This window comes from Phyllopteryx taeniolatus, chromosome 7 (assembly GCF_024500385.1).
Source record: "Phyllopteryx taeniolatus isolate TA_2022b chromosome 7, UOR_Ptae_1.2, whole genome shotgun sequence".
Classification (NCBI taxonomy): domain Eukaryota; kingdom Metazoa; phylum Chordata; class Actinopteri; order Syngnathiformes; family Syngnathidae; genus Phyllopteryx; species Phyllopteryx taeniolatus.
In genome coordinates this window covers 21,659,634-21,675,277 of record NC_084508.1, presented here as the reverse complement: position 1 = coordinate 21,675,277, position 15,644 = coordinate 21,659,634, and the positions used below count along the sequence as shown (strand labels likewise).

At 42.0% G+C, this 15,644-nt stretch overlaps 1 protein-coding gene across 5 annotated transcripts in view; it reads left to right on the top strand.

Annotated features, from left to right (window-relative positions):
• The window catches only part of negr1 (neuronal growth regulator 1), a 254,875-nt gene that overhangs the window by 218,620 nt on the left and 20,611 nt on the right, over positions 1-15,644 (top strand). Inside the window, exons 7-8 of one of the 5 annotated variants that reach the window (XR_009789358.1) lie at positions 2,542-3,047; positions 3,712-4,468. The exons of 3 other annotated variants lie outside the window; for them this stretch is intronic. The gene's annotated coding sequence lies outside the window, so the exon portion shown is untranslated. Of the gene's footprint in view, positions 1-2,541; positions 4,469-15,644 lie in introns of all 5 variants that reach the window. One more of the 5 variants, XR_009789357.1, reaches the window with a different exon arrangement.

The window sequence follows — 15,644 nt, the reverse complement described above, 5'->3', positions numbered from 1 at the left end:
CTAATCCCATATAACAGTGAAATCTTTTTGTGATGGTGGGTGGCTCCCAGTAGGCCCTCAGCCACAGATCTGCATACCAACATGAAACAGCAGAACGTGCCTTTCACCACAAGAAGACTTTTTGATATCACAGAGAAATATCAAAGACATTTTATTATTATTCACTTGCCTTTCTTTTTCAATGACATCGTGGCTGAGCTCTGATATACGACATTTAGCAGGTTGATGTGGGGTGAGATGATGAGCAACCCACTTCTTTGTTTCAGATCAGACCAAGCCTTAATTTAGTCTTAATAAAAAGTACAAAGGGAATTTCTAACCCCCTCAAAAATATACAGTATATCTCTGTACTCTCACGTGCCATAAAAATGAAATCTTTGCGCTTTTCCTTGCATCGGGGTATTCTATCCCTATATGCTTCTGGCACAAAGGGCAATTGTGACTGACTCGTTCAATTTTCACAAGAAAAATGATCCAATTACTGTTTACATGTAACTAAAGCTGAAGCAAAATATCGTCGTAAATCATACAAACGGTGTTGGTAAACACAATTATCTTTGAGGTGTTTCAGGGCCCATCCAATTGTATTTATTTTATACTGTTTAGCGTAGAAAGTAATCTGGATGTATTTTAAATATCACTAAATAGTGCTTTCGAAAGGTGCCCATTGAAATAACATTGAGTTGCTCTTCATGGAATTTGCTCTATAAATTAACATTGGTATCCAAACTCAATAATTAGATTCTGGATTATTAACTAATTAAACATCATTTACTAAATTTTCTGTGGCGTTCTGATGATGCCTTTCTCGACAGATTATACGAAACTAGCACTGTTACCCTTTACATTCTGCTATAATTATCTGTATTGGAATAAAGTCAATAAATTGAAATGACATTTCCCAAACGTGCTTTCGGTTGGAATGACACTTCAAATAACAGGGCATGTAAATGGGAATGTATTGGCTGTGAAGTGTGTGTGTTGCTACGAGTACCCAGCTCAAATGAACCAATGGGCCAATCGACAAGTTTGATTTCTCAGTAAACGCAGAATCCGTCCCCTCTGTGATCCGAGTCAATATTATTTTACCTCAGGTATTGGTTTAGGCTTTTTGATTACAGGTGCTCATAGCTTGCAATGGTGTAGTAAAGGTGATTAACTTATGTAGAAAATTCTGAGGTGCCTTTGAATTAAAGGATGTTTGTGCACGCGTAGAGAAGATAGTGTTTGACACATTTCAGTGTGAGATGATCAGCTCTTTTCTGTTGTGCTTAAATATTTATTGTCATTGCACAAAGAGCACACTGCTCAGCACTTCTGATCCATTATACAAAATGCACTCAGAGCAGATTGAATGAACTTGTATATCATACTTAACTTTCAAATGTACCTGCTATTTTTATTTATTTTTTTGCTTGCATTTATGAGTCTAATCACCTTGAAACATGCACTTTTTGTTGTTGTTTAAAACAGTGGAAACTCTAAAGCAGGATGCCCCTGAGGCCAGTAAGTAAGTAAATAAATGGATGAATGAAAGAATTAATAAATAAATAGATTTTTTTTTAAATAATAAATAAAATTCGAACTTTTCGTCATGCATGACATCGCACAAGACCTGAACATTTTGTGCAATATGTCAAGTACAGCAGTTCTACTTATACTTGATGTTTGACATGCATGGCGGTTGAGAATGTTAAAATGTTACTTTTATGTTTTTGGGTTACTACAGTTAAAAAAATTAATTATAATAGTGACAATTTGACCTTGTGTAGAGTTGTAGTGCAAAAGGGCCATTTCCATTAGGTGCAAAAGAAGCAATGAATGAATGACCATGATGTGTATCTACCGCTACACAATGTGTTAAGAGTGCTCAACATTAAAATTCTAGACCCATAATTGACTAAACCCACAGCAGAAATGAATTACTCATTAGAAAAAACAATAGAATCCTGGAACCACAGGCCAACGAAATCAAAAGTCGCAATCTGTGTTTTGGTCTGTTTAACAGTTTTGAAATGTCCAGAGAGGACAGCCAAAAGGTTGAGTGCTAGAAATGCCAACAAAAATGGTGATTTTCTAGTGGATCTTTCACATGCAGTACTTCATCAAAAAAGACAAAAACTTAGGAGCAAGAACCCGGCAATGGATGAAAGAGCCAAAGCAGAAAAACAACCCTGATGATAATGGACATGGACATGTTTGTTTTCCTCCCATACTTTTTGAAGTTGTGTCTGTATATATTACATAATGTTGGAGTTTTTTTTTTCCAAGGTCAAAAGTATTTTTTTAAAAGGTTGTATACATTAGTATCTCCAAGGTGTAATATAATCACACAAATGTAATAATGGAAATTAAGTAAGTCTGTTCCAGAGTCACAATATATCACAACATATCTGAACTGAATGCACATGTAAAAAGAAGTTCTGGTATTAATATTTAAAACTAACGTTTCGCATGACATCAACCAGGATGACGTGTTCGTGAGGCTTTTAATTTTACCACCAAATGTTCTTTGAATATCAAATTTTGACGACTTTTCAGGTAGATGATCTGATCACGTCACAGAAATGGCCTAAAGACTTAAACTGCGTTCACACCAAACGCGAAAGTTCGCTTCGCCTCGTGTCCCTCGCTTGAGTTTGATCACGGGAGTATACACATTGAATTTTCTTCATTCGGGCTGTAATCACGGAAGAGGAGGGGCTTCTCCTCCGGGAGGCGAAGATAGCATTTCCTCCTGACATACGCGAGCAGCAATAGACGACGATTTGACCTGTATTGTGGCTCTGTACTGGTTGTGCAAGTCCAAACGTCATCGGAATGCCAAATGCCGTTGTGCTTTGGTCCACAACACCATCCAGAAGTGCACGTGGCGTGGTGAATTTCACCGCCTTCTCCGGGAGCTGTTTCTGGATGACTGCAGCTTCCAGTGCTACATGAGACTAACCTGTACCCAGTTTGACGACATATTGGCTCGAATCGGTCCCAGGATGTCCCTACAAATTACGTTCCATCTCAGCTGCGGAGCACCTGTCCATTTGTCTCCGGTGAGTGGCAGGTTCGTGTCGTTATCGATTTGTGTGTCACAATAAATTAATATTCACTATATATACTGAGTTAAACTGCAGATTTACTACAGTGCTAACAAATGTATCAAAAATGATGTTGAAATAATCATGCTGCCAAATTGTAAAAAGCAATGGATGGTTGAAAGGAATGGCATAATGAGGTCGGATCGATCAGATTATCTGATCAACAGTCGTACACATCTATAAACTGTGTACAACTTTAACATAAGGTTACCGGAATTTATGATGTTTATTATATATATCCCCATCAATAAAATAGTACAACCACTAGCAACACGTTTTATGTATTTGATGTACTGCATTCAATATATTTATGATGTACGGTCATGATTTAGTTATTTCAACATCATTTTGACTATATAACGAGACAGGACACTTTTTTTCCCCCTGAATCCTGACTGTCTGACAAGACTCACCTGTTCCTCTTTTAAGTCAATTGGGATTTACAAAACTATTTCTATTTGCTAAATACTGGAATAATGTGGATATATTCTTAGATAAATATATAAAATAGACAATACAGTGCCAGTGTTTTTAGCTATGACTGTATGTGATTATCATTATTATGTTTTATGTATCTAGACAACTACAGTCTCTTTACTACAACTTTTTTGTGCTGCAGATAATCATTCAGGGCCAAGGCAAATATTTTCTGTGTTGGTGGCGCCACAATATTCCCCGATGTGGCAAGAGCGATTTGGGACTGTCTCGTGGATGACTTCATGGCTGTGCCCACCACAGAGGAGTGGAAGAAAATTGTTGAGAGGTTCAAGGAACGGTGGGATTTTTCTCTCTGCTGTGGAGCACTGAATGGGGCGCATGTGGTCTTCCGAGCCCCTGCCAACTCTGGATCCCAGTTGTCCAATTTAAGAGCAACCCACACATACTTCAACATTCCTGCAATATTACTTTATCTGCACCAAAATTGCACCTGTTTGTATAAACAACATCAACAATTCATATGCATATCATAATGAACATTGTTTGCCTATATATTTTATCCATGATGTATTGTATTTAATTGATTGTATTATATTGTGAGGCAATAAAGTATCACTTTTGAAATAGCAACACTGTAAAATGTATGGACCGGATTTAGCAGGTAACCAAACGAAACTGTATGCGGTAGTAAAATACTGAAGTAGTATTGTCTATGTTTTTGTGTTTTTCGTTCATCTTTGGAGACATTACGCGACTCACTTACACAAGGGAAGACTTGCTAAACATTATGGAGTCTACCCCGGACTTTGCTTCACCAACTTTCGCAAATCCGCTCAGTTCTTTCTCCGAGTTACTCACCGGTGGGGCGGCTGCGGTCTATGGCGCATGGAGGCGAAAGCAACGAGGGGGGAACCGTGCCGGGATCCAAGTGAAGCTTGGTGAGAGGATTTCGATTTTCTAATGCACCCTTTGCACAATGGTCATTGCACCAGACTATTGTTCTATTTTTTTAACTGAACATCCATCGAGAATGGCGGCACACTGTGCGACTGGTTAGAGCGTCTGCCTCACAGTTCTGAGGACCGGGGTTCAAATCCCGGCCCCGCCTGTGTGGAGTTTGCATGTTCTCCCCGTGCCTGCGTGGGTTTTCTCGGGCACTCTGGTTTCCTACCACATCCCAAAAACATGCATGGTATGTTAATTGAAGACTCTAAATTGCCCTTAGGTGTGAATGTGAGTGTGAATGGTTGTTTGTTTATGTGTGCCCTGCGATTAATTGGCAACCACTACAGGGTGTACCCCGTCTCCTGGCCAAAGATAGCTCGGATAGGCTCCAGCACGCCTGCGACCCTAGTGAGGATAAGCGGCTCAGAAAATGGATGGATGGATGGATGGATGGATGGATCCATCGAGAACAAAATCTTTTTTTTTTTAATTATAAAAGCCTTAATCCTTCTTGGAAAAGATTCTTGGACCAATTAGTCCAAATTTTGGGTAAATGTGCTCTGTTCATACATTAATTTATGAATTTAAAATTTTACATATTACTCGAGTACAAATTTTACTCGAGTGGCAATCTTTTCAAGGAAGGAATCATGTTTGTCATGAACAGCTTATTCTCACAGTGAGGTCGCGGTCGAGGAAAGTTTCTACGCTCCTTCAGGAGATGGAGAAGATGCTCCTCAATCTCCTCAGCTCCGTTTACATTTTCTTGTATGAAATGGAAACAACATTTTGTGATATAAGGCAGTTTGTAAAGGTTATGTTTTAATTATATCAATAATGCATTTTATTTTGGGCCCCATGTCACTTAATGTCACCTACACTCGGTTAAAACAACAATATCAAATTAATACATTTACAATAACATGCAACAACAAAGTACGCAAGAATCAATAATAGATAACTAGTTAAACACAAACCAGTTATACTGATTATAACCTAAAATATTGAAATTGGAGACCAGACCAAAAAAAAAATAATAACCCAAAAGGAAAAGTACAGAATACAGTACTACAGTACATACCATAATTGGTTATACAGGTAGTACACTTATACCCGATAAAATTCCATCCAAATGTTTTATGTGCGTACCCCCAAGCAGTCTTTGAGGTGGGGCAGAGGCAGCAGCCTCCTGTTCTCCTTGACCCTCCTCCTGTTCCACTTCATTTGTCTGTGTCTGATAAGGTTCATCTGTAAATAGAAATAAATAAAGAGTGTGTGTCTGTGTAATCAGGAGGCCGGTGGTTGTGCTAAAGCTTTGGCCAATGCTATTACGATCGTGGTTCACAGTTCAACAGCTGTAAACAAATAAATACACTTACCAGGTATGCCAGCTTTCTTCCTTCACAATTTTCCAAGCCTCCTCCTTTCTTGCTCGGTCCTGGTATTGATAACATGTCATACAGCTCAGAGTGCCCACAGACTGCATCACCTCCTCCATTTTCTCTTTATTCAGCAACTGTACAGGACGCTGTGCGTGACGTAGTCCGTTCTCGACGCTGATTGGCTGTCACCACGCGAATGTCGCTTAAGTTCAACGCTCCAAACCCCAAAGAGGGTGGCGTAACCAAAGGTGCTATGCACGCTGCAGACATATACTATTGCAAGTCCGACCGAACTGGCGAAGGAAGCGAATTTTAGCGTGCCCGCCCAACTCGCGCCTCGTCAAACGCATCATATCCACCACCCGGCATGGATTCGTGTCTATTCACACAAACTGTATTGACTTTGTACGTAATCATGCTGCTTGAAGCGCCCAAAACGCATCCGGCGTGAACGCAGCATTACAGTATGTGTCAATCAATGAAGAAGTTGAGCCCTTCTTACGTGCCTAGAATAACTTATAGAATGAATACATTGTTGTTTTTCTTTTGAATTCATATTTAGCCAATATACTGTATTAAAAACTGCAGCCCTGCTCATGTTTCCTTCATTCAGATGAGCTCGCTTACAAATTCCCATTTTTAGAAAATCCTCAGACAGATGGAGCGTGTAAAGAATGAATTAAAAGCACCAAAATGAGTTTTCTCCCACATCCCAAAAACATGCACGGTAGGTTGATTGAATACTCTAAATTGCCCGTAGGTGTGAATGTGAGTGGGAATGGTTGTTTGTATTTGTGTGCCCTGCGATTGGCTGGCAACCAGTTCAGGGTGTACCCCGCCTCCTGCCCGATGATAGCTGGGATAGACTCCAGCGCTCCCGCGACCCTTGTGGGGATAAGCGGCTCAGATAATGGTATTTGTACACTCATACCACACATAGTAGGTATTGTATATGGCTTGAGAGGCAGGTTTTGAACCTCCTGAATCAATGTTGCTCTCTCTAGGAGACTAAAGGTATTATCTGGACCTCAGGCAGGCAGGCAGGCAGGCAAACCAAGTGGGGAGTAGTGACTGTAGTGTGTTAACTGCCTCTGGTTTAGTTTGTTTAATAAAAGAATACTTCATGTGTGACACTGTCAAAGACTGTGGGCGTGCCCTATCCAAAGCAGAGAGTAAGAAATAATTTGCTTGAACATATTGCATGCGCCACTATTGAGTTGTGACTCTCCTCCGTACAGCCTCCTGCAGTGTGACTGCAAGACATAATCCACTGCTCATGCTAATCACTTTGCAATTGATTGTGTCCTTTTTTGGTCCAACAATTTCTGTAAACCACTGATGATCTGAAGGAGATCAATGAATGGCTCAGTGTAGGCAAACATGAACCAAAACTATGCTTTCTTTGGCATGCAGTAGAAGCAGCTTTTTCAGTTCATGCTGCAGCACAGAGTGAGGACGTGCACCAAAGCTCGACGTGAAGCGAAATCAAGTCCTGTTCAAGTAGCCACAGGTGAGAGAGCAATAACCAGGCAGTTGGCAGCGATAAACTTATCTTATATAAATCAGGACCAAAACACACATAGCCCTCCAGTTCACGTATGCCGTGTTATCAGCTCCATCATGGGAAATGATAACAGCGAGCTGTGTTATCATAATCCTACATACATTACAGCAGGAATTTTTATTTTTGGAACCTATAGACAGTAATGGATGAAACGAAGGGCAGGAAGGCAAGGTTGCTTCCTGGCAGGCGATCAGATGGTATCAGGTTGTATTGATAGAGCAACTTATGGGGATGCAACTAACATGGGTTGTTCATAAGTGGCCAGACTGTCAATGTCATTACAGTGAGGGGCACAGCAGCTGACTCAGCAAAATCCTTGTGTCTGCAGCACAGTAATAAAGCCCTGATAAGAATTAACGACGAGAGGGGTCAGGGGAATTATTGGTGAGAGTGGGCATGAGAGACCCAAATATGAGAGGGGATTATTGGAGAGAGTAGGGGGGGGAGCCTGAGGAAATTTGCTGCATGCTGACACTATTTGTTTGTCTCCCTGTGCATTGTATTAAGCCTCAAACATTAAACAGATTTAGAGGAAGCAGTCAAAGTCATTGAGTAATTATACTTTTTGAAACACTGTGATTAAAAATGCAGCTCTTACTGTTTATTCCTGAAATGTTTACCCTCTAGGTGTTAGTGGGAAAATAATAAAATATCTTTTTTTAAACCAAAGATTTACCCAAGAGATGTGCTTGTAAAATGCATCATTTGCAGGCTCCCAAATACCAGACATCAAAGGTTGAACAGATGGGTGCAATAAACACGAGAACAAACCACTCAGGTATTCCAGTTCTCTCCACTGACAAGTGGGCTGTCTGTTAAAGGTAAGGCATACAAGTAGACCCTGCTTAAGACAGAAGGGTGAAGCGAGGGATCGATCAATCCTGACAAAGAGCACTATCAGTAAGGAGAACACCGGAAGTACCTTCCCTAACGAGATTACTTCCTCGTCTCAACATGTCATGTGTCCACATACCCAGCTGAGTAGTTGATTGAGTCAAGCTGAAGGCCAAAGTCTCCCTTCAATCAGAGCCCCCCGCTCACTCAGCCAGCTATCAGGTGACCCCTCGCTTTCTCATTTCCTCCCTCATTCCTCGCCCCCCCCCCCCCCCCCCCGCTCAGAGGGGCCATGAGCGCTTCGGACCCAAACAGCATTCTGCTGGGTGTTCATAAATGCTCTGGGTCAGGTACCACAATGTGCAGGGAGGGAGGTTGCTGCGTGGCGGTTAAATGATCTCTGAAGGCTATTTTGATAACGGAGGCTTTTCATTACTTGCTGTAATGCAAATGATTGGTGGGGCTAATGAGCTTGAAGGTGCATGTGAATGAGGGCTCTGAGGAATTGCCTTGTGTGGTGATCATCGCTGAGTAAATGAGTCGAGTCGCCTTGAAAAAGAACAGGATTAGAAATGATTACACTCATGGGTCGGTGAGTCAGTTACCATGGAGTCAGATTGAGTGACAAGGATGCAGCATGACACTCATGGTTGACAATCATCATGCTGTTTGTTGTTGGAATGATGGTTCTGAAAAAGGGCCGAAGACGCTGCTTGTACAAAGACAATGGATGGTGAGACATGCTTTGAGGGAGGATCGTACCATCACCAAATGTCATGAGTGTTTATTGAACAACAATCAAGCTGTTTTCTTTCTTGTTGTTGTTGTTTGCCACAGTGCATTTAAGATCCTCCTAGTGGCTGCTGTGACACTTGCATCTGGAGAGATTTAGCTCTCTCAATAGCCAGTGGGAACAGGCCTGCTTGTGCCACATGTGGGCTCTCTCGAAGGAGCTGTGAGGATAGGGCCACAGGCCACTGACTTGATGGTCAAGGACACTGAGCCCTCCCACCCCACCTCAGGAGCAACATCCTCTGGGAGAGTGGGATGATGCCTGCCTGGCTGGCTGGCTGCCTGTCCATGCATCGCTCCTAACGACCTGCTTGGGGGATTGGACCAAGTCGAGGGGTGAATCATTACTCAACAATAAAATTGCCCTTCGGTGTGAATGTGAGTGCGAGTGCTAAAGTTCACACACAATCCAATACAACCACACCAGAGAGTTGCCTTGATTCTTCTTATAATTATTGGTGTGGTACACATAAAAATGAGGATTCCTCTGTCAACAAACCTTATATTTTTTTTAAGGTTTGAAATGAGTGAAAAGAACGAAGAGACTGCTATTTGATGAACCAGAAATTGCGTGGGAATGTTGAGTGGTGCTATGACCTACAGTTGCTACAATTCATTCATCTATCCATATATTTTCTTCAATTAGCTTATTCTTTTTGGGTCACAGGATGTTAGTGCCCTTTGCTATGCCTGAAAGAATCGCCAGTCAATCTCAGCGCAATGAAAGCAATTGAGGACTATAACATCAGATTTCATGCAACTATGCACACAAGGAAAGTACCCTCGAAGAAGTACTTTGAGGCAATGTCATGAGTCTATGATATTGTTTTCTTCCTATTGTGAAGAAAAAAACACATTATTTGGGGTTTTAAAAGTATTTAGCCTGAGAAAAGTAATAACTCACCCTTCCCTAATTAGCTGCGCATTTTGTTCTTGAGAGAGTTCGACTCAATTGAAAGATGGCAATGTTATTACACGGCAATAAATTGGGAGGCGAATTAACAAAAACATATTTTCTTTGGTGAATGATTCTCACACAAGGAATTATAGTACATTGCGCAATACACACACAGATGGCACTGCACAGAAACCCCCAAACAGTGTCACTGTCCCATATTTCAGTATGATTCATTGTCTGTGTCAATAGTGAGTGAGGTTCAGGGCCCTAACATTTGTTGTACATATGATATGTGGGTGACAAAACTGCTGTTGCCGGACATTTGGGAAGGATAAGGAAGGAGGGACAAGGAGAGAGATGCTTCGTATTCCCAGGAGATGATTTATAGTTGATAGCTCAGGTCCAGAATGACAAAAAGGAAGTAGGTTTTGGTATTTTCATGATTTTGTCTCATGCTTTGTAGAGGTGTTGCAAAACAGTAATTGAAGCATATCGCGTTCATCCCCGCTCCTTTTAGAGCTCTCGTCTTCCCTTGGAGCCTCGTTTGTCTTCCTGCCGCTCGTGCACCTTGTCGGTTTCTTTATGATATATTGTCTCAGAGTCTAAGGCTTGATTGTAGCCGGGCACTGATGTACATGGCAATTAAATTGAAGCCCCAAAGAAGCATCGCTTCAATCACTGTCTTCTTTCACCGCTCTCGTTCCTTTTGATATCCCCTTTCCCCTTTTCTTTTTTTCACCCCCCCACTCACGTCGTCTCAGTGTCTTTCGGTTTCATGTTAATAAGCACAATAATGGTGTTGCAAGGCAGTTCCAGGTTTGGGAGTTAATTAGAATGGCAAGTTAAAACCCACACAGTGGAAACAATGGAGTCTTTGCTTTGTCACAGTGACACAAAAAGATAATAAGCCAAAGTCAAACACTGTGAGCAGGCAGGGACCAAGTAACTCTGACAAGCCTTCTACCTGCCTCTACGCTTCCTTATGCAAGTGTCCTTTATTGCTACTATGTAAATATAAGCAAAGAGCTGATAATAACTGCATAAATAAATGGAAGCGAACGAAACCAGTCCAAATGATGTCGCTGTGGTCATGGCTGGAGTACAATGCAGAGCTCTCAGACTCCGGCAAACACTGAGCAGGACAGGAGCTGTTGCCATGGCAACATTTTCTCGGCTCGCTCTCGCCGAAAACTGTGTCATTATCCTGTACCGTCGATTGGAGAAGAGAGAGTAGGAGAGCGCGCTAGAAAGAAAGAAAGATGAGACAAAGATAGAACGGGCGAGACAAAAGGAAAAACAAGAGCCAAAGAGCCACACGTAATGAAAATGTGGTCTCGTTTGGACATCTCAAACTGATGCTTTCCCCCTTCTTCTGCCTGTCAGTGGAAGTAGGGTTCGCTCTGTAACAGCTTAACAACTTCAGTAACAGCAAGTAATGTGTGAAAATATCAGGTAAAAGCAGGTCTCTCAGTTGATAATCGGACAGGTGTCACTTTGTACCCCCCCCCCCCCCCCCCCCCGCCATTGTCAAAAACAGGCTCCTATGTTGGCTAAAAAAACACATTCACTGTATATTTTTGTCAATACAAAACAACAAGAGTGAAAAATGCAGTCCAGGCTTCTTGAAGTCCAATATGTAGACAAGTGTATAGGGTACTAATTGCATGTGTGTACTTTTATGCTTGTCATTTGGCTAGTGAGTGTTTGTACAGCGTGAGGTCCACATCAGAGGAGTTACACTGTGAACTAATTACATTGACGTGTAAATAGAGGCACCCTGCTGATATGGGCGTTGCACCACATGATTTCCCCTGGTGGAACGCGGCTTGTTTGCACTGCCTCTTCATGCTTAGTGTGTGCGGCTGTACACTTTATTGAGCTACAAGGTAAAAGAGTAAGTTAGAATTGCGAAGTAGCCCCTTCCAATGAAATGCTGCCCTGACTGACACAGCTCCCGAGAGAAGCCTGCTCGTATTTCTGTGGCTTTCTAATGGTCAAACCAACAACAAAGCAAAGCCTTATCTCTTCCCAATCCTGAAGCTCTACTATTATCTAGTAGGTTAAGCATCACAATGTCAAATTGATCCTACTGAGAAATTTACTGTACATGGATGACATGAGAGTCGTCTGTATTTTGCCATTTTTTCCTGTTTGATCTCATCTTGAGGCAAAGCAAAGCAATTTTTTTATATATAGCGCATTTCATACACAAGGTAACTTAATGTGCTTTACATGATTAAAGGCATTGAAAAATAAAGCGAAAGATAAAAATTAAAAACAGCTTAGAAATATTTAAAAATAAAGAGAACAATTTAAAATTTAAAAAGGTATACTGCAAGAAAGATCATTTTAAACTGGATATGCTGTCAAATATTCAATCATAAGCATGAGGAAAAGGGAGAGTTTTTACCTGGAGTTAAAAACATGGATATTTGGTGCTGACTTCACTTCTGTTGGCAACCACATTCACAATGAACATTTTGCATTGAAATCAATTATACATGAAATATTTTGATCCAGAGTGCAAACATTGCCATTTGCACAACCTTTACTGTCTAACATTCAGATTCAGAGAACTTTGACATGTTTACAACCTAAATAAATAAATAAATACATATATACATACATACATACATATGTAGCGCACATGCCACGCAAAAGATGCCACCCGCCGCTCCCTGCCGAGGTAGACGTTAACCAATGTCATGAGTGTTTATTGAACAAGACGATAAAGATGATTTAGTTGATAATCCAGGTTAATTTTCGAAAATCTGCCTACGACAGTGAGGACAGTAGTATTCCCTTTACAGGGCGGTAAACTAGTCACAAAGTCTATAAAATCTCAAACCAAGGACGTTGTGGTATCGGCAGGGGGCGCAACTCCCCGGAAGGCCGTTGGCAGGGGGGCTTGTTAGCAGCGCACACCTGGCAAGCATTGACATAATTGGTAATGTTCTGCTTAACATTAGGCCACCAAAAGCGCCCTTTGACGACAGATTGAGTCCTGGAAATTCTTGGGTGACATACAGTCCTGTTTGTGTGAGCCAAATGAATAACCCTTTCTCTTAAGGAAAGGACCACATAAAGCCTGTTTTAAGGGCAATCGTGGGGGTCTAACATTATTCAGGGCCTCTTTGACCACAGCTTCAGTTTCAGTTTCCCAGGCAAAAGCAGAAATAAAACATGATTTTGGCAAAATGGTTTTAGGCTCAGACACAGATTTTTCCTCATATAAAATGCTTGATAGCGCATCCGGTTTACCATTTCTAGAGCCAGGACTGTAGGATAACGTGAAATTGAATCTGGTGACGAATGGAACCCATCTAGCCTGCCTAGCATTTAATGTTTTAGCAGACTTAAGATACTCAAGGTTTTTCTCATCTGTCCATACCAAAAATGGGGTGTGAGCTCCCTCCAGCCAGTGCCTCCATTCCAGCCAGCGATTCACAGTCACCTACATCATAATTTCTCTCAGCTAGAGAAAGTTTTTTAGAGAGATTTGCACAAGGATGTACCGCAATTTCTCATGTATAATGCGTATTCTTTTCCCCCCAAAAATTGTCTAAAGTCAATAGTGCGCATTATACAGAGGTATAGGGGGAAATGAAAAACAACTTTCGCCTTTTATAAATGTATGCCGCTATCTAGAGGTTATGAAAAAGCTGTACACTTTCATTGCAATATGCCACCACCACCTAGAGGTTACACAGTTCACACGGGGTGATGAACGGCTTAATGTTGTGGGAATCCCCCGGGAACTTCTCCAGTCAGGAGAGCTGTGGGTAAAGTGCCGTGGAGGCGACAAGTCGTGGCGTGGTGACTGGTTCACACGAAAAAAGTGGTACCGTAGCTGCATCAGGCGCTGTGTCTAACGATTAATTTTTCTGTACAGCATTCATTCAAACTTCTAACTCTGAGGCCACCTGTCTCATCGTCGAGAACTGATGCTCAGACAGTTCTCCTAGATGCACATGGAAAGCTCCAAACTGCTCATCCTGCTTCATGAGCCGTTGGCCCTGCGCTTGGAGGGCATTACGCACCGGGTCTGAGTCTGTTGGATCCATATTATGGTCAGTTCATTCTGTCATGAACAGAACTAAGGAGAGGTCAATAATCAAAAACTGGGTCAGGGCTTACTGTGAGTCAGGGACGTGGAACTTGGAGTGCTGAAATATGATAACAAGGTACAACGAATTGGCGACGAGACAGAATGAGACACTACGTAAAATGCAAGAGGCAATCAGGCCCAACGAGGTACAGGTGGTGAGAGCACTCCGGAGTAGCGGTGTGCAAGAGAGGGGACCTAAGGGGAAGACACCACCCAGGTAACCACACAAGCATGACAGCCTCTGGCTGCTTGGTATGCAAATTGGATGCGTTCAAACTGTGAACCGGTCTGGGAGAGAATGTTTAAGTTGAGTTGAGGTCATCAGGAAGAGATGTTGGGCTGCTGCCATTGATATGGAGAAGGTGGTGGTGAAGTTCAAAGAAGTCATCCTCTGCAGACCTTGCCAAGCTGCACGGAGTTTCCTTAGTATATTTTTCCTCCACTTTGTTTCAGCTTGATGATCTTGATGGCTCTTTTGACCTCTCTTGAAATCCCTTGCCTCTGTCAGACCCTGAAAAGAAGATACCTTCTTGTTATTGAGGATCTCCTTCAGCTCCTTTGTGAGTTTACTGTTGGGGAGGATGGTGACAGTCTTTGAAGGGATGATTCTCTCCGCAGAAGTTGATGCCAGAGGAGAAAACGGCCACCCGCTCCCGCCGATGTATGGGTTCGGAGGGAGAGAGAAAGTCGCTATAGTCGGTGGGCCCAAGCATCTCTGGAGCGCGGTAATGCTGTGACTGGTCCACTTCTTTAATAGTTAATAAAATGTACAATAATTAATAAACATTATTAATTACCATACAAATACAGTATAGGCAAAAGTATTATTAATGTGTTAAAAACCCTACAATATGTTTAACACTCGGCGGCACGGTGGACGACTGGTTAGAGCGTCAGCCTCACAGTTCTGAGGAGCGGGGTTCAATCCCCGACCCCGCCTGTGTGGAGTTTGCATGTTCTCCCCGTGCCTGCGTGGGTTTTCTCCGGGGACTCCGGTTTCCTCCCACATCCCCAAAACATGCATTAATTGGAGACTCTAAAATTACCCGTAGGTGTGAATGTGAGTGCGAATGGTTGTTTGTTTGTATGTGCCCTGGAATTGGCTGGCAACCAGTTCAGGGTGTAGCCCGCCTCCTGCCCGATGATAGCTGGGATAGGCTCCAGCAGGCCCGCGACCCTTGTGAGGATAAGCGGCTCAGAAAATGGATGGATGGATGGATGTTTAACACTCTTTGACTTTGACAAATTAGGAGGGAAAAAGAAACAGCTTTGCTGATGCACCTCACACGTTTTCCCCCCCCTTAAAATTACAAGTATATACAGGTATTTAGATCAGCTGCTAATGTAATGTCAAAAATGTTAAACGTTAACGCCTACAGAAAACACTATCTTTTGATCCCATGTGACATGCATATGGCAGCTACCCAGTCATCGGTTTGCTAGTAATAATAATAATACATTTTATTTCAAGCGCCTTTCAAAAAAGCGAACAGCTAGTTAGTGGCTTGTTTTAGAAACTAACGTAGCAGTCAACACCTTCACTCAAGTGCACCTTCTGCTGTTCAATACTGATCGAGGGTTCTATCAAGCT